General features: G+C 42.2%; 1 protein-coding gene across 13 annotated transcripts in view; it reads right to left on the bottom strand.

Annotated features, from left to right (window-relative positions):
• The window catches only part of CFLAR (CASP8 and FADD like apoptosis regulator), a 42581-nt gene extending 31753 nt beyond the window's left edge, over positions 1-10828 (bottom strand). For 4 of the 13 annotated variants that reach the window (XR_011428344.1, XR_011428345.1, XM_005601679.4 and 1 more), the window contains exon 1: positions 9922-10058. The gene's annotated coding sequence lies outside the window, so the exon portion shown is untranslated. Of the gene's footprint in view, positions 1-7463; positions 8388-8469; positions 8903-9921; positions 10059-10745 lie in introns of those variants that run through there. The other 9 variants (XR_011428347.1, XM_014732319.3, XR_011428348.1 and 6 more) reach the window with 8 other exon arrangements.
• Positions 10829-19442: the final 8614 nt, after the last annotated feature.

Below are 19442 nucleotides of genomic sequence, written 5' to 3'. Positions count from 1 at the left end.
TCAAGACGATAAGGGAAATTTCTGCAACATGATAGGCCAAATCAATGGTTGTTAATCAGGGGCAATTTGCCCCTCAGAGGACATCTGACAATGTCTGAAGACATCTACCGGTCATCATAACCAGTGTCAAGACTGAGAAACCCTGCACTAGATAATCTGGAAAAAAACTAGCTATAATACACTGAGACGCTGAATAAGACAAAAATACTTGCTTAAATACCCAGTTGAGCATGTAAGAAAGTAAGTAAAGTTGTAGGGAGCCAAAAAAGAAAAAACAGCTAAAAACCACAGTGATACTAATATATATATTAAAAAATGGAAACCATCTAAAAGTCTATCAAGAAGAGACTGAATAAAACGTTTATAGTCCTTTAATGAAATACTACACAGCCCTGAAAATGAATGAATTAGAACTACAGGAGGGCCAGCCCCGTGGCTGAGTTGTTAAATTTGTCCGCTCTGCTTCAGTGACCCAGGATTTCGCCAGTTCAGACCATGGGCACAGTCCTAATACTGCTCGTCAGGCCATGCGGAGGTGGCATCCCACACAGCAGAACTAGAAGGACCTACAACTAGAATATACAACTATGTACTAGGGCACTTCAGGGAGAAGGAAAAAAAAAAAGAAGACTGGAAACAGATGTTAGCTCAGGTGCCAATCTTTAAAAAAAAAAAAAAAAAGAACTACATGAATCTCAAAGAAAAATACAAGATAAATATTTTTGCTAAGGCAAAATGTAAATTGCTAAAGTATACATACCATATGATTAATTTACATTAAAATCCTAAAAGTTAAAAATAATATCATATATTGTTTAGAGATATATATGTCATGCATATATATGGTGAAAATATGAAAACGTACATAATAATAATAAATATTGAATTCAGAAAAGTGGTTTCCATTACAGGATAAATGAAATGTGACTAGATAAAAATACAGACGGGAAATGACTGAATTTGTAATATTTTACTTCATAAGCTGGGCAGCAGCTATACAGATAGTAAAAGAAACATATCTCATATCACATTCTCTGACCACAGTACAATAAAATTAGAAAACCATAATAAACCAAAAGGAAACCTTCTAAGTTTTAAATTGAAAAATTAGTTTCTGTTTCTTACACACTCACCCTTTACCAGTTAATACATACTATATAAAGGAAATAGTGGTGTGGGGGGAAAAAACCCCAAGCACGACATATAAAGACTATCTCATCACATTCAAAATGCTTTCAGAGCTTCCTTGGTCTATATATAGACAAACCTTAGAACAAGAAAGCCTAGAGGCACCCCAAAGTTATGCTCAAAAAGAAGAGTTCCGATTTTATTTAATATGATTCAAAAGATGGGGTGGAGGAGCTGGGGAGGGCCATATACCTAAGGGGGAGACACTCAGTGTATTTTTATGGAGGAACATATTTTTTCACAAATTCACAACACAAGATGGAATAAGTCATCACAATTATAACTTAGAAGTGCGGGCCAGCCTAGTGGTGTAGCAGTTAAGTTCATGCACTCTAATTCAGCAGCCTGAAGTTCACCAATTTGGATCCCGGGTGCAGACTTATGTGCCACTTATCAAGCCACACCGTGGCAGGCATCCCACACATTAAGAAAAAAGAGAGAGAGAGCAAGGAAGATGGGTACAGATGTTAGCTCAGGGCCAATCTTCCTCAGCAAAAAGAAGAGGATTGGTGGTAGATGTTGGCTGAGGGCTAATCTTCCTCAAAAAGTAAGTAATAAATAAATAACTTAGACGGGGAAAACAGATGGAATCAGTTTAGTCTAAGGAAACAAGAGGCTATCAGAAAATGGACTATCCTATGAGATTTTTTATACAAATCTCATAGTAACTACTAAACAAATAATCAGAACAGAGACACAAATGATTGATGAAGAGAAAACTAAGAAAACCATCACAGAAAACTACCTAACTGAATTGGTAGTCCAAAATACATGACATGAGAAACAAAGGAAATGTAGAAGAACCAGAAAACAAGCGATAAAACGGCAGCATGAAGCCCTCATTTATCAATAATCACTTTAAATGTAAATGGACTGAATTCTCCAATCAAAAGACACAGAGTGGCAGATGGATTAAAAAACAAGACCCAACATTATGCCGCCTCCAGGAAACACAGCTCAGCTGCAAAGACAAACACGGGCTCAGAGTGAAGGGATGGAGGATGATGCTCCACGCTAATGGCAAACAAAAGAAAGCAGGTGTAGCCATACTTATATCAGACAAAGTAGACTTCAAGACAAAACAGGTAATGAGAGACGAAGATGGGCAGTATATAATGATCAAAGGGACACTCCACCAAGAAGACATAACACTTATAAACATACAGGCTCCCAACACAGGAGCATGGAAGCACATAAAGCAACTATTAACAAACCTAAAAGAAGATATTAACAACAACACAATAATAGTAGGGGACCTTAACACCCCACCTACATCAATGGATAGATCATCCAGACAGAAAGTCAACAAGGAAATAGTGGATTTAAATGAAAACCTTGACCAGATGGACTTTATAGATATATAAACACTCCATCCCAAAACAGCAGAATACACATTCTTCTCAAGTGCACATGGGACATTCTCAAGGATAGACCATACATTGGGAAACAAGGCAAGCCTCAATAAATTTAAGAAGATTGAATCCTATCAAGCATCTTTTTCAACCACAACGCTATGAAACTAGAAATCAACAACAAGAAAAAAGCTGGCAAAGTGACAAAGATGTGGAGACTAAACAACATGCTACTGAACAACAAACGGATCATTGAAGAAATTAAAGGAGAAATCAAAAAGTATCTGGAGACAAATGAAAATGAAAACACACAATACCAACTCATATGAGATAAGGCAAAAGTAGTCAAGAGGGAAATTCATAGCAATACAGGCCCACCTCAACAAACATGAAAAATCTCAAATAAGCAATCTTGAACTACACCTACAAGAATTAGAAAAAGAAGAACAAACAAAGCCCAAAGTCAGCAGAAGGAGAGAAACAATATAAATTAGAGCATAAATAAATAAAATTAAAACAAAAAAGACAGTAGAAAGGATCAATGAAACAGCTGGTTCTTAGAAATGATAAACAAAACTGACAAACCCTTAGTAAGACTCACTAAGAAAAAAAGAGACAAGGCTCAAATAAATAAAACTAGAAATGAAACAGGAGAAATTACAATGGATACCACAGAAACACAAAGGACTTAAGAGAATACCACAAAAAACTATATGCCAACAAATTGGACAATCTAGAAGAAATGCATAAGTTATTGGACTCATACAATGTCCCAAAACTAAATCAAGAAGAAATAGAGAATCTGAACAGAACAATTGCAATAAAGAGACTGAAAAAGCAATCAAAAACCTCCCAAAAAACAAAAGTCCAGGGGCTGGCTCCGTGGCCGAGTGGTTAAGTTCGCGCGCTCTGCTGTGGCAGCCCAGGGTTCGGATCCTGGGCGAGGACACGGCACCACTAGTCAGGCCACGTTGAGGCAGCGTCCCACATCCCACAACTAGAATGACGTGCAACTAAGATATACAACTGTGTGTGGCGCGGGGGGGGGGGGGGGGGGTTGGGGAGATAAAGCAGAGGAAAAAAAAAAAAGATTGGCAACAGTTGTTAGCCCAGGTGCCAATCTTTGGGGAAAAAAAAAAAGTCCAGGACCAGATGGCTTCTCCGGAGAATTCTACCAAACATTCAAAGAAAATTTAATACCTATCCATCTTAAAATATTCCAAAAAATTGAGGAAGTTGGGACACTTCCTAAGACATTCTACAAGGCCAACATCACCTTGGTCTCAAAGGCAGACAAGGACAACACAAAGAAGGAAAATTACAGGCCAGCATCACTGATGAACATAGATGCAAAAATCCTCAATAAAATATTGGCAAACCGAGTACAGCAATACATTAAAAAGATCATACACCATGATCAAGTAGGATTCATACCAGAGACACAGGGATAGCTCAACATCCGCAAATCAATGTGATACACTACACTAACAAAATGAGGAATAAAAACCACATGATCATCTCAATAGATGCAGAGAAAGCATCTGACAAGACACAACATCCATTTATGATAAAAACTCTCAATAAAATGGGTACAGAAGGAAGGTATCTCAACATAATAAAGGCCATATATGACAAACCCACAGCCATCATCATTCTGAATGGGGAAAAACTGAAAGCCACCCCTCTGAGAGCAGGAACAAGACAAGGGCACCCTCTCTCACCATTCCTATTCAACATAGTACTGGAGGTTGTGGCCATAGCAATTAGGCAAGAAAGGAAAGGAAAAGAAAGTAAAGGAAATTCAAACAGGAAATCAAGAAGTGAAACTCTCGTTGTTTGCTGACAACATGATTTTGTGTAAAGAAAACCCTAAAGAATCCATCAGAAAACTATTAGAAATAATCAACTACAGCAAAGTTGCAGGATACAAAATCAACTTACAAAAAACAGTTGCATTTCTATACTCTAATAATGAACTAACAGAAAGAGAACTCAAGAACACAATCCCATTCACAATCACAACAAAAAGAATAAAATATCTAGGAATAAATTTAACCAAGGAAGCGAAAGACCTATACAATGAAAATTATAAGACACTGCTGAAAGAGATCGATAATGACAAAGAAATGGAAAGATATTCCATGCACATGAATTGGAAGAACAAACATAATTAAAATGTCCATACTACTTACAGCAATCTACAGAGTCAATGCAATCTCAATCAGAATCCCAATGACATTCTTCACGGAAATAGAACAAAGAATCCTAAAATTTATATGAGGCAACAAAAGACCCCAAAGGGCTAAAGCAATCCTGAGGAAAATGAGCAAAGCCAGAGGCATCATAATCCCTGACTCCAAATAAAATAGACTACAAAGCTATAGTAATCAAAACAGCATGGTACTAGTACAAAAACAGACACACAGATCAGTGGAACAGAATTGAAAGCCCAGAAATAAAACTGCACATCTATGGACAGCTAATCTTCCATAAAGGTGCTGAGAACATACAATGGAGAAAGGAAAGTCTCTTCAATAAATGGTGCTGGGAAAACTGGACAGCCACATGCAAAAGAATGAAAGTAGGCCATTATCTTTTGCCATACACCAAAATTAAATGGATCAAAGACTTGAAGGTAAGACTAGAAACCATAAAACTCCTAGAAGAAAATATAGGTAGTATACTCTTTGACATTGGTCTTAAAAGGGTCTTTTTGAATACCACATCTATTCGGACAAGAAAAAATAAACAAGTGGGACTTCACCAGACTAGAGCTTCTGCAAGGCAAAGGAAACCAGGATCAAAATGAAAAGATAGCCCACCAACTGGGAGAAAATATTTGCAAATCATATATCCGACAATGGGTTAATCTCCATAATATATAAAGAACTCACACAACTGAACAACAACAAAAAACAACCCGATCAAAAAATAGGCAGAGGATGTGAACAGACATTTTTCCAATGAAGATATACAGATGGCCAATAGGTACATGAAAAGATGTTCAACATCACTAAGCAGGGAAATCCAAATCAAAACTACACTAAGATATCACCTTACACCCATTAGAATGGCTATAATCACCAAGACACAAAACAAAAAATATTAGAGAGGAAGTAGAAAAAAGGGAACCCTCATACATTGCTGGTGGGAATGCAAACTGGTGCAGCCACTATGGAAAACAGTATGGAGATTTCTCAAAAAATTAAAAATAGAAATACCATATGACCCAGCTATCCCACTACTGGATCTTTATCCAAAGAACTTGAAATCAACAATTCAAAGACATCTATGCACCCCTATGTTCACTGCAGCATTATTCATAACAGCCAAGAAGTGGAAGCACCCCAGGTGCCCATCGACTGATGATTTGATAAAGAAGATGTAGTATGTATACACACACGCACACACGCACACAATGGAATAACACTCAGCCATAAAAAAAGACAAAATTGTCCCACTTCCAACAACACGGATGGACCTTGAGGTCAAGCCAAATAAGCCAGACAGAGAAAGACAAACACTGCCTGATTTCACCCATATGTTGAAGACAATCACATGGACAAAGAGAACAGTTTAGTGGTTACCAGGGGAAAGGGGGTTGCGGGGTGGGCACAAGGGTGAAGGGACGCATTCATATGGAGACTGACAAATAATAACGTACAACCAAACTTTCACAATGTTATAAACTATTATGACCTCAATAAAAAAAATTTTAACTATTTTTGAAAGTTTCTAGGAAAGTCCAAAAGCAACTAGCTACATAAGCCAAAGGGAAGATTCAAAAGAAGTTCAAGATAGAACTTCTTTTATCTAGTAGTTAAAGCAGTTTTGGTTCCCACTTGTAAAATCAGGTGACAGAAGGAAGCCATCAGCTTGGGAAACATTTTAAATCTTAGAGCAAGTAGCTACAAGAGGATTTTCAATTACATTGAGATACTTGAGGTATATAGATATTGATATAAATAACAACGGTTCATTTCTTCAATTGAAGAGTTCACTGCAGAAGACACAAACCATTTTGAATACATAAACGTGGTATCAAATTGGTGGAGCTTAGTTCTTTCTTAAGTACTGAATTTCCAAAGATGACAACCCACTATCTAAAATAAGAGGAAAATAACGAAGAAGCTGTTTGTTTTGCACAAAAACTTAAATGTCCAAATAAAGACAAAGTGGCTAAAAGTGGAGACCATCAGAGCAACATAAACACAGAACAAGGTACAAAGTGTGGAAAAGGAAGTGGTTTCATCTGGAAAGAAAACATTCAAGAATATATACGTATATTCATTCATTCATTTATATGTGCATGGAGTCAAAGAAGGAATTATTTCTCTAAACCCAGAACTGAGGCGGGAGAAAAAACATTCGGGGCATCTGAACAAGCAAATGAATGAAACATAAATAGTGCATACATACATTCTTGAAAACAAGAAAACTGGTCATTAGAAGAAAAAAATCTTTCCTTAGAAACGCTGAAGCCAGAGGGGAGTGAAATTACACGTGAGAAAAGCAGAGACACTAATAGAAAAAAACCAGCAGTTCTGAGATACAACTGGAGAAACAGCATCATACAAAATGAGAAAAAAGAGAGGGAAACATGTTTTAAAAGACTGAGTGCACAAAGGTCTGCAAAAGACTGCACCGCAATCTTCGGGTATCTCAGGGGACAGACTCCCGGGGGCTTTCTCTATTTACTTCGCATATATTTTAACCCAGATAATTATAATACCACTTCACTGAAAAGTTTTTGAAGAAAAATGACAACACAGAGTGTTAAGTGCAAAGACAGCCACTGAGTAGGCGACAGCGTCGAGGAAGGGAACCCACGTGGGGAGGGCGGGTTGTGGTCTTCCTGGAGGAGGTGACAAGACTGAATATAAAGGAGAAATAGGGCATTGCAATAATGACCGTGTTTCTTACCTCATTGATTTACGGTAAGGCAAGCCCGAGTGCCTACACGCTGCCCTCTGACGTGTCATTACATCCCCAACCTGGCCCAACCGACCTCCTCCAGTTCCAGCCCCTCAGTGGCCCTTGTCCAGCTGCCCTGAATCCAAGTTCCCTGGGTAGGCAGCTTGGTTCGGTCTCCCCCAACCACTCTGTGGGCTTCTGGGCGAAGAAACTTCAGCTCCGCCTCTCTGGCCCCAGCACGCAGAACTGCGCCTGGCCCACAGGAGCTCAATAAATATTGGCAGGATTTTACTGAATTAAAGGAAAGGAGGCATTTCAGTCCATAACCACGGGTTAATTAGCCTTTGGAGCCCTAGAAGGAAGACACAGGCATCCGGAGTCCACCCCTGAGGTTTAAAAAGCGACACGCCTGGCAACTCCGAGTGCTGTGCGCTGAGTCCACAGGAGGCTGCAGGGCCGCAGGGCTGAAAGTGGGCCCCCTAGTCTTCCTCCGCGGGCCCCCCGAGCCCAGGGCGCGGGTGGAGGAGAGGGGCGGCCCGAGCTCTCGGACTACTCACGCCCCGGCAGGGCCCGGCCGGGACGGCGCCCACCTGGCCGGACACGCTCGGACCTGCGGCTCCGGGACTGGGGAGGTAGAAACACTCCCGACGCGCCGAGCATCACGAGGCCGCCTCCCAGCTGGCGTCCGTGAACCTCTGCCAGCTGAGCCCCTGCACTCCTCCTCCTCCAGGCCGCCCGCCCACAGGCGGCTTCAGGCTCCAGAACCCTCCGTCCCCGCCCCCCACAGGGCACAGGCGCGTCTCTCCGGGCAGTAAACTCTCCCCCGTGGGGGCTAAGGGCCAGGTGGTGCCCGGGGAATTACTGGGGGCCGGCCGCGCGCGCCCCAGCCTCCCCCAGACCGTCTGCCACTCAAAAACCTGCCTGCCACTCCCCGCCCAACCCCTTTGCCGTTCCAGACTCCCGGGAGCGGAAGGCAGGGGGCACCCAGCCCCCCCGGCCCCGTAGGTGGATTCACCTTCAAAGCAGGTGCCAGGCAGTAAGAGAGCATTAAAGGAAGCGCAGAGGTCAGACATTAACAGAAATGCAAAACATGACGTCGCTACAAAAAGCCATTTTCCTCGGGACATCCAGCCCAGAAACTGTGAGTCAAACGAGGTTAACCAAAAACGAAAACTTCGGTATGACAAACACATTCCAAATTTCCTTCCAAACCTCAGGCGCTTTTTTTTTTTTTTTTTTTTTTGGAGTTGAGCCAAGTTCTTTGCTCCTGGCGTAACTTTTTGGTAAGATTATTTAGGGGGAAAATACCGAACATTCTGTTCCTCTTATCTGAAGTTTCTTATCTAAAGCAGGTCAAGGCCGCCAGAGCCCAGTCTTGGTTTTAGACCTGGGTTTTTCCGTGTCGGAGACATTTGACGTGCGCTCTCCCTGCTGGCACCACCTCGGGTACACAAACTGCTAATGTCAACAAGCGACACTATTCGAGGGCGCGCTGGCGTCGCTGCTGTTCTCTGGAACCAACGCTCGTTATTGGCCTCCTTTCAAAGGCCTTTGTTCTACCGCAGCGCGCTGTAAATATTTAACGGAACACGCCCTTCCGCCCAAATCCGGAACCCACCAAGCCTGCAGATCCTGAAAGCAGGCCTTTCCCCATTCTTTGGAAGCATGGAGAAGGGAAGCGGAAACAGAGTTTAAGCTTTTACGAAACCCTCAATCATTCCGAAGTGTGCCAAGGCAAGCCTTCCTTGCAATCTGCCCAGCTACGTATGACGTGCTTTGAGCAATAACCACCGCGACCTGTCCCCTCGCCAGGCGGTGGCGAGAGTCCCGGGGCCCGCCAGCTGCGCCGGGCTCCACGCCCCACTGCACAGGGCCTCTTGCTCATCAACTTTTCGAGAGGGGAACTGCCCGATCTTGTCAACAGCGCGTCCCAGGAGCTGAGCAACTCTCAAGATGACCTCAAGCGAGGCGGACGGGACGCTGGGGACGTGCCCCCGAAGCTCGAGGCCTGCTTTCCGCCTCTGCGGCTGCACTGTCGGCCAAGGGCGGTTGGGTCGGGTTCGACCCGGGCGGTCCCCGGGCAGCCGGGCTGGCAGAGCGGGGGCGCGGGGAAACCCGAGCTGGGGCTCTCCACGGCCGCGGCCCCGCCGCCGCCGCCGCCCCCGCCCCCGCCCGGCGGGCTCCGGGGGGGCGGGGGCGCCCCGGAGGGTGGGGTGAGGGGAGTGGGGGGCTGCGCGCGCAGCCGGCGGCCGCGCGGACGCCGAGCCTGGCACGGGGGGCGGGCGCAGCGGGCCGAGCGCGCCAGTCACCGCTCTGCCCGCGGCGGGGCCTCCAGCTCGTCCCCGGCGTCGCCCCGCGAGCGCGGGCAAGACGGCGCCGAGAAATCGAAAGCTGGCAGCGGACGTGGCGCTGCCGGCCGGCCCGCCTGCCCTCCGGCGGCCCGCTCGCCCTCTCGACCCTCTCTTACCTGTGTGCCTGCAACAGCTGAGTGGCCCGACGTCCCCGTGTGAGGCCCAGAGACCCCCTCCCCGGCCCCCGGCGAGCGCCCAGCTTCGGGACTCCTGGCACCGAAAGGCAGCTGTTTCCTAAGTGGCCGGATGCGCTCCACCCAGGGGGCGGGGACAGCAGCCGACCTCTGGAGCGCGCTGCCGGTGTTCGTTGCCCACGCACGGGAAGGATACCCAATGCAAGGGGGAATGCGCTTTATGACAATCTCCTGACTCCTAGTAACTAGTTTCTTGGGATTGTTTAAAATTCCTTAACTTTTCTTGAAATAAACTTAAACTCACGGGAGAGCTGTCGGCACAGTACCAAGGGAGACCTGACAGCAAGAGCAGCTCGGCTGACCCACGCCCTAGGGAAACTGATGACAATTATTTCAAAACAAGCAAACAACAAATAACCATTTAAAGCCTTGGAAATAGTCTTAAAAGAAGACGGCAAATGAAGAAACATCTATTCAAGAAAATCGGCCAAAATTCGGTAAGAAACGCAAGAGTCTGATATTTCAACCAAGACGTCTTCCTCCTTTCACCCTCCCGACTCAGCAAGGCGAGACCCTCCTCCGGGACTACCCTATCGGAAGCTAGGAGACCGAGGACCGGGCCTCGTCCTCCCACGGCTCCCAGTGGGAGGGGCAGGAAGTCAGCAGTTTTCACCCTGCCCCCGGCCAGCTGACACTGAGGCTAATGCTAGGTGAGTGTGGTTCCCTTCCATCCAGCCCCATTTGTGGAAGAGAGGCTTTACCCAGGGCTGGAGAGCTGAGAATCCGGGGGTCCTGATCACCCTTACCCCAGGTCCTGAAGCGCTGGTTCAAGCCAGAAGAGACAAGCTGAGAGGACGTCAGGCAGGGATGTGACTCAGAAGCTTGTTCCACCACCTGCTGGTAAAGCCTAGCCCAGTGTTTGTGCCTCAGGGGAGAGGCAGTCCATGAAACAGATAGTTCATAATCTCTTCCCAAAGGGACTGGCTTCATTTGAACAGAACTTGGAGAAATTCAAGGCAAAGGGTGCGCTCAAAAACCCGGAGGTGGTAGTCATAGGCAATTAGGAGGAGATGACAGGTGGGCTGAATTGTGGACTGGCTAGTTTGCAGGAGAGAGCCAGAGATGAAGACAGCTGGGGGATGCCTTCCTGGGATAAGAACAAATCCTAAACAGTGCCCTCGTAAACTGTTGCTTCAGAGGGGTCAGAATTTGATTGGATTCATTTAGTGAGCATTTTATGCCCCAGGACATTGTTGAATATAATAGAGCAATCCACCAGCAAACTTCTAGAGTTTAACAGCTGGGTGTGGCCAGGGAATGAGAGAAAGAGAGCCCTACCCAAATTACTGGAGAGCCAGAGTAACCACGTCAGAAATTTAAGGAGTTGGGGGGAGGATACCCTTCTCTACAGTAATCTAGCAGCCACTAGACAAATAACAAGTGGATAACAACAACAAAGGTGGGACGGGGGAGGGGGAGCAGAGGGAAGGAAACAAGTAACCAGAGTTGCTACAATATATTGTATAAAATGTCCACTTTCCAACAAAAAATTACAATGCATGCAAGGAAAGTGTGACCCCATGCACTGGAAAAATAGCAGGCAACAAAAACTGCCTGTGAGAGCAACCAGATGTCATATTTATCAGAAAAAGAATTTAAGGGAGCTTTATAAACATGTTCACAGAACTGAAGAAAAGCATGATTAGTGAAGTAAAGGAAGAAATGATAAGTCATGTCAAATAGAGAATATCAATAGATGTTCAGCTCTTAGAGCAGAGATGTGAGTCAGAAATTATAAAAATGAACCAAATAGGAATTCTGGAGTTGAAAAATACCATAACTGAAATAACTTTATTAGGGGCTCAAAGGTAGACTTGAACTGGCAGAAAAAAGAATTAGCTAACTTGAAGATAGATAGAGATTATGCAAGCCGAAGAACAGAAAAATTGAGAGTCGCAGAGAAATGTGAGACGCCAGTCAGCACACCAACAGGTACATACTGAGAGTACCAGAAGGAGCGGAGAGTGAAAAAAGGAGCAGAAAATACATTCAAAGAAATAATGGCTAAAAACTTCCCGAATTTGTTGAAAAACTATAACCTACACATCCAGGAAGCTCAACAAATTCCAAATAAGATAAATGCAAAGAGATATACAAACAAACACGTTAGAGTAAAGACACTGAAAGTCAAAAGACAAGGAAGAAATCTTGAAAATAGCAAGAGAAAAACAACTCATTGCTTAAAAATGAATACCAAGAAGATTAATAGCTGACTCCTCAGCAAAAACAATAGAGGCCAGAAGACAATGAGATAATCAAACTGCCTAGAGAAAAAGCCTTTCAACCAAGAATCCTACATCCAGCAAAATCATCTTATGAAAATAATATTGGTGAAATATTTCCCCAAATAAACAAAGTGAGAGAATTTGTGCTAGCAGATCTGCCTTACAAGAAATACTAGAAGAAGTTCTTCAGGCTGAAGGCAAGTGACTCCAGACAGTAGTTCAAATCCACACAAAAAAACAAAAGAGCATTAGAGAGGGTATTTATATAATTAAAAAAGACAGTGTAAATGAGTATTTTTTTCTCCTGCCCTTAACTGATTAAGAAGCAATTTCATAAAATAATGTAATGGATTGTTGTGCCTATAATATATAGAAATTAATATGTGTGAAATACATTTGCCAATAACAGCAAAAAGGAGTTGCATAGGAGCAAAGCTATATTGAGATAAGGAGATGGTTACAGATGATAAATTAATAATTATAACAATGTATTGTTGGATGTGTAACATTAATTGATGTAATATATATATAAAACAAAATACCACAAAGAGGGGGAGAAGGGAATACAGCTATGTAGGAGTAACACTTCTATATAGCATTGGAACTAGCTAGTATAAATCTGAAGCTGCTTCTGATAAGTTAAGATGTACATGGTTGGGGCCGGCCTGGTGGCGCAGCGGTTAAGTTCACACATTCCGATTCTCAGCAGCCTGGGGTTCGCTGGTTCAAATCCCGGGTATGGACATGGCACTGCTTGGCACGCCATGCTGTGGTAGGTGTCCCACATATAAAGTAGAGGAAGATGGGCACAGATGTTAGCTCAGGGCCAGGCTTCCTCAGCAAAAAAGAGGAGGACTGGCAGTAGTTAGCTCAGGGCTAATCTTCCTGAAAAAAAAAAGATGTACATGGTAAGCCCTAGAGCAACCACTTTAAAGATTGGTGCCTGAGCTAACAACTGTTGCCAATCTTCTTTTTTTCTTCTTTTTGTTCTTTCTTTTTCTCCCCAAACCCTGCCCAGTACATAGTTGTATGTTTCAGTTGTGGGTCCTTCTAGTTGTGGCATGTGGGACACCACCTCAACGTGGCCCGATGAGTGGTGCCATGTGTGCACCCAGGATCCAAACAAGTGAAACCCCAGAGCAACCACTAAAACAATAACTCAATAGTGAAAGATCATTAAAGAAATTAAGATGCCACATTAGAAAATATTCACTTGAGTCTGGCCCAGTGGTGTAGTGGTTAAGTTCAGCACACTCTGCTTTGGCAGCCTGGTTCACAGGTTGGGATCCTAGGTGCAGACCTACACCACTTGTCAGCCATGCTGTGGCAGCGACCCACATACAAAATAGAGGAAGATCGACACAGATGTTAGCTCAGGGTGAATCTTCCTCAGCAAAAAGAAAAAGGAAATATTCACTGAATGCAAAAGAAAGCAGTAAAGGAGAAATAGAGGAACAGAAAAGACCTGAGAGATACAGAAAACAAAAGTAAATGGCAAATGCAAATCCAGCTATGTCAATAATAACACTAACTGAAAATGTATTAAATAATCCAATCTAAAGGAAAACTTAGACTGGGTTTAAAAAAAAAAATCTATGATCAAGTGCACATGGAACATTCTCCGGGATATACCATGTGCTAGGCCATAAAACAAAGCTCAATAAATTCAAAGGGATAGAAACAATATAAAGTATGTTCTCTGACCACAATGCAATGAAATTAGAAGTTGATAACAGGTAAAATTGGTAAAACTCACAAATATGCAGATGTTAAACAACATACAGGGGCTGGCCCCGTGGCCGAGTGGTTAAGTTCACGTGCTCTGCTGCAGGCGGCCCAGTGTTTTGTTGGTTCGAATCCTGGGCGCGGACATGGCACTGCTCATCAAACCACGCTAAGGCAGCATCCCACATGCCACAACTAGAAGGACCCACAATAAAGAATATACAACTATGTACAAGGGGGCTTTGGGGAGAAAAAGGAAAAAAATAAAATCTTTAAAAAAAAAAAAATACAGCTAAGTAACCAGTGGGTCAAAGAAGAAATCAAAAGGAAAATCTGAAAATACTTTGAGATGAGTGAAAATCATGCACAACATGTCAAGACTTGTGGAATGCAACTAAAGCGTTGCTTAGAGGGAAATTTTTAACTATAAATGCCTATATTAAGCAAAAGGAAAGACCTCAAATTGGTAACCTAACCTTCCACCTTAAGACACTGGAAAGCACTGGCCCAGTGGTGCAGTGCTTAAGTGTGCACATTCCAGTTTGGTGGCCTGGAGTTTGCTGGTTTGGATCCCAGGTATAGACATGGCACCACTTGTCAAGCCATGCTGTGGCAGGCAGCCCCCATGTAAAGTGGAGGAAGATGGGCACAGATGTTAGCTCAGCGCCGATCTTCTTCTTCTTCAAAAAAAAAGGACACTGGAAAAAGAAGAGAAAACTGAACCTAAAACAGCCAGAAGGAAGGAAATAATAAATAATAAAGTGGAAATTAATGAAACCTAGGAGAAAAACAAGAGAAGATCGATTAAACCAAAAGCTAATTGTTTGAAAAGGTGAGCAAAATTGCAAATCTTTGGGTATATTAACCAAGAAAAAAAGAAGACTCAGGGGCTGGCCTGTGGGATAGCAGTTGGGTTTGCGCACTCCATTTCAATGGCCCAGGGTTCACCAGTTCAGATCCCAGGTGCAGACCTAGGCACCACTTATCAAGCCATGCTGTGGTGGCCCCTCACATATAAGGTGGAGGAAGATGGGCCCAGATGTTAGCTCAGGGCCAATCTTCCTCAAAAAAAAAAATTAAAAAAAAAAAGAAGACTCAGATTACCATGATCAGAAATGAAAGAGGGAACATTACTACTAACCCTACAGAAATAAAAAGGATTATAAAGGAACACTATGAATAATTGTACACCAAAAAATTAGATAACCTAGGTGAAATGGACAAATCCTTAGAAAGATAGAGGCTATTGAAACTGACTCAAGAAGAAATAGATAATATGAGTAGACCTATAAAAAGTGAAGAGATTGAATTAGTAATAAAAAATATACCCACACACAAAAAAAAAAAGCCCAGGCTGAGATAGCTTCACTTGTAAATTCTACCAAACATTTAAGGAAGCATTAAATCTAGTTCCTCACAAATTCTTTCAAAAACAGAAGAGAAGTGTATTTGTTTGCTAGGGCTGCCATAACAAAATACCACAGACTAGGCGGCTTAAACCACAGGAATTTATTTCTCACAGTTCTGGAGGCTGAAAGTCCAAAATCAAGGCATCAGTAGGTTTGGTTTCTTCTGAGGCCTGTCTCCTTGGCTTTCAGATAACAAGATTCTCGCTGTGTCTTTCCATGGCCTTTCCTCTGTATGCACACATCCTTGGTGTCTTTCTGTGTGTCCAAATGTTCTCATCTAATAAGGACACCAGTCAGATTGGTTTAGGGCCCACCTTAATAATCTCATTTTAATTTCATCACCTGTTTAGAGACCATATCTATGAATACAGTAACATTCTGGGGTACTGGGAATTAGGACTCCAACATATGAATTTGGGAAGGATCACGATTCAACCCATAACAAGGAGGGAACACTTCCCAACTCAGTTTATGAAGCCATTATTGCTGTGATACCAAAACCAGACAAAGATGTCACAGGCAAAGAAAACTACAGGCCAATATCTCATGAATGTGGATACAAAAGTCCTCAACAAAATACTAGCAAACAAATCCAACAACATATGAAAATAAGTACACACCATAACCAAGTGGGATTTATCTCAGGAGTGCAAGATTGGTTTAACATCTGAAAATCAATTAATGTAGTATATCAAATAATAGAATAAAAAATCTAATTCACATGGTCATTGCAATAGACAAAGAAAAAGCGTCTGACAAATTCCAGCACCTTTTCATGATAAAAACACTCAAGAAACTAGGAATAGAAGGAGATTCCCCAATGTTATAAAGGGCATCTGTGAAAAACCAACTAACTACATACTTAATGGTGAAAGACTGGATGCCTTCCCCTTAACTTCAGGAACAAGGCAGGGGTGTCTTCTGCTGTCCCTGCTTCTATTCAACATTGTACTGGAGGTTCTAGCCACAGCAAAGAAACAAAAGTTATCCAAACAAGAAAAGGAGAAGTAAAAGTATCTCTATTTACAGATGACATGAGCTTGTATATAGAATATCCCTTAAAAAATCTATGAAAAAACTATTAGAATAAGTCCAGCCAGGTTGCAGGATGTAAGGTCAACATATAAAAACCAATTTTATTTTTATACGCTTGCGATGAACAGTCCCAAAATGAAGTTAAGAAAATAATTCCACTTACAATAGCATCAAAAAGAATAAAACAGTTAGGAATAAATTTAACAAAAGAAGTATAAAGTAGCATAGTACTGGCACAAGGATAGGTATATAGATCAATGAAATAGATTGGTTTTTTTGAGGAAGATTAGCCCTGAGCTAACTACTGCCAGTCCTCCTCTTTTTGCTGAGGAAGCCTGGCCCTGAGCTAACATCCGTGCCCATCTTCCTCTACTTTTATATGTGGGATGCCTACCACAGCATGGTGTGCCAAGCGGTGCCATGTCTGCACCCAGGATCGGAACCGGGGAACCCCAGGCCACTGAGAAGCGGAACGTGCGCACTTAACTGCTGTGTCACTGGGCCGGCCCCTGAAATAGAATTAAGGGTCCAGAAATAAGCGAATACATATATGGTCAACTGATTTTCAACAAGGGTGCTAAGATTATCCAATGAGGAAAGAATAGTCTTTTCAACAAATGGAACAACTGGATTTCCACATGACAAAGAATGAAGTTGGACCACTACCTCACAAAATATACAAAAGTCAACTGGAAAATGATCAAAGGCCTAACTGTAAGAGTTAAAACTACAAAATTCTTGGAAGAAAACATAGGAGTAAACCTTAATGATCTTGGATTTGGCAAAGGATTCTTAGAAATGACCCAAAGCATATAGATAAACAAAAGAAAAAATAGGTAAATTTAACTTCCTCAAAATGAAAACCTTTGGTGCTTCAAAGGACACAGTCAAGAAAGCAAAAAGACAACCTACAGAATGGGAGAAAATATTTTCAAATCCTGTATCTGATAAGGGACTTGTATCCAGGATATACAAAGAGCTCTTACAACTCAATAATAAAGAGACAAATAAAACAATATTTAAATGGGCAAAGAATCTGAATAGACTTTTCTAATAAAATATTTTCAATACATATCTCACAATGGAAATAAAGCCTAAATATATGAAGAGTTCTTACTCTCAATAATAAAACAAGTGACCAATTTTAAATATGGGCAAAAAATTTGAACAGACACTTCACGAAATAGGATACACAATGGCCAATAAATACATGAAAAGGTACTCAATATCATTAATTATCAGGGAAATGTTAAATAAAAGACCACTAGAATGGCTAAAATCAAAAGGACTGACAATACAAAGTATCAGTGAGAAGATGGAACGACTGCGCCCCTAATATATTGCTAGAGAATGTAAAATGGTACAACAACTTGGAAAAGAGTTTGGCTATATGTTATAAGGTATACTTACCATATCACCCAACAAAAGCACTCCTAAGTACTTACTCAAGAGTGTAAAAGCATATAACCATACAAAGACTTGTGTAAATGTTCGTAGCAGCTTTACTCATAATAACCCAAAACTGGGAATAACTTAAATATCCATCAACAGGCAAGTAGATAAACCATTTGTGGTATATCCATACGATGGAATACTACTCAGCAGTAAAAAGGAGCAAACAACTGCTTCATGCAATAACATGGATAATTATACCTAATATACATGCTAAAGTATTTGGGGAAATACACTGATGTCTTTAAAATACATCAAAAAATAAGATGGTTTGACAGATGGACAAATGGATGTGTTAAAGCAAGTGTAGCAGAATCTAATGGTATAATCTAGGGGTAGGTATATTGGTATTCATTGTAAAATTCTTTCAGGGGCAGCCCCGTGGCTTAGTGGTTAAGTTTGGTATGCTCCCCTTTGGCAGCCCGGGTTTGGCTCCCAGGCACAGACCTACACCACTCATCGACAGCCATGCTGTGGCAGGAACCTACATACAAAATAAAGGAAGATTGGTGCAGATGTTAGCTCAGGGCAAATCTTCCTCAAGCAAAATAAATAAATAAACAAACAAATATCAAATCATTTAATCTTTACAGGAAACATTGTAAAAATTATTTCAGCTTTGCTTTATGATTGAACATTTCTATAACAAAAGGTTTAGGAAGAAAACGTGCTAACGGAAAGAATCCAGACACACAAAAAATCCATACTGCATGGTTTGTTTATGCAAAATTCTAGAACAGACAAAGCAAATCTATAGTGACAGGAAGGACATCCGTGGTTGCCTGAGAGGGGACGTGCTGTTGGTAAAGTGGCAGGAGGAAACTCTTGGGATGATGGAAATATCTGTTCATTGATTGGATGGTAGTTACAAGGGAGTATACATTTGTCAAAGTCACTGAACTATACACTTAAAATGAGTGTGTTATTTATGTAAATTGTACATTGATAAAGTTGATTTTAAAACAAACAGGCAAACAGAAGTGGGTTGGAAGCTCGGAGCTCCTAAGTGGGTCTAATGCATTCTGAGCATCTCAGTGGATGATATGGCTGAGCTAGTTCCCTGGGGAACCTCCATGGTCAGTATTTTCAAAGTTTCCCTTTTAAGCCGGTCAGATTTTGCAGAGATGACTCTTCCAATCTCCTGCCTGTAGAGGAAATGTCTGGCTGCCAGAGCTCCCATGGTGGAGTGGGAAAAGATTGATGAGGTTTCCTAACCCGATAGGCATACAAGGCATACCTCATCTTAATTGGACAGTCTTGACCTTCCGCTCTTGTTGAAACCCTTTCTTCCTTTGCTTTTAGGGCCCAGCTCTCTCCAGATTTACCTCCCACCTCTCTGATCATTCCTTCTCAGTCTCTTTATGGACCTCTTTCCTTTGTTTGCCCCTTAAATATTGGCTCTGTCCTTGGCCCTCTTCTTTTTGTCAACCAGGATTTGATTATCTCTTGTTTTAGTGATCTACGTCCCTCTACTATGTTTCTCTAGCCTCCCTGTCCATCTGATTTATCCCATGGGCTGTTGGAGTTCTGTCTATCTGTTGTCTGCCTCATGAAGCAGTAAAAGAATGTGTTAAGCACAGAGGGTGATGGAGAGAGA

This window comes from Equus caballus, chromosome 18 (genome assembly GCF_041296265.1).
Source record: "Equus caballus isolate H_3958 breed thoroughbred chromosome 18, TB-T2T, whole genome shotgun sequence".
Classification (NCBI taxonomy): Eukaryota; Metazoa; Chordata; class Mammalia; order Perissodactyla; family Equidae; genus Equus; species Equus caballus.
This window is presented reverse-complemented; position numbering and strand designations above follow the sequence as displayed.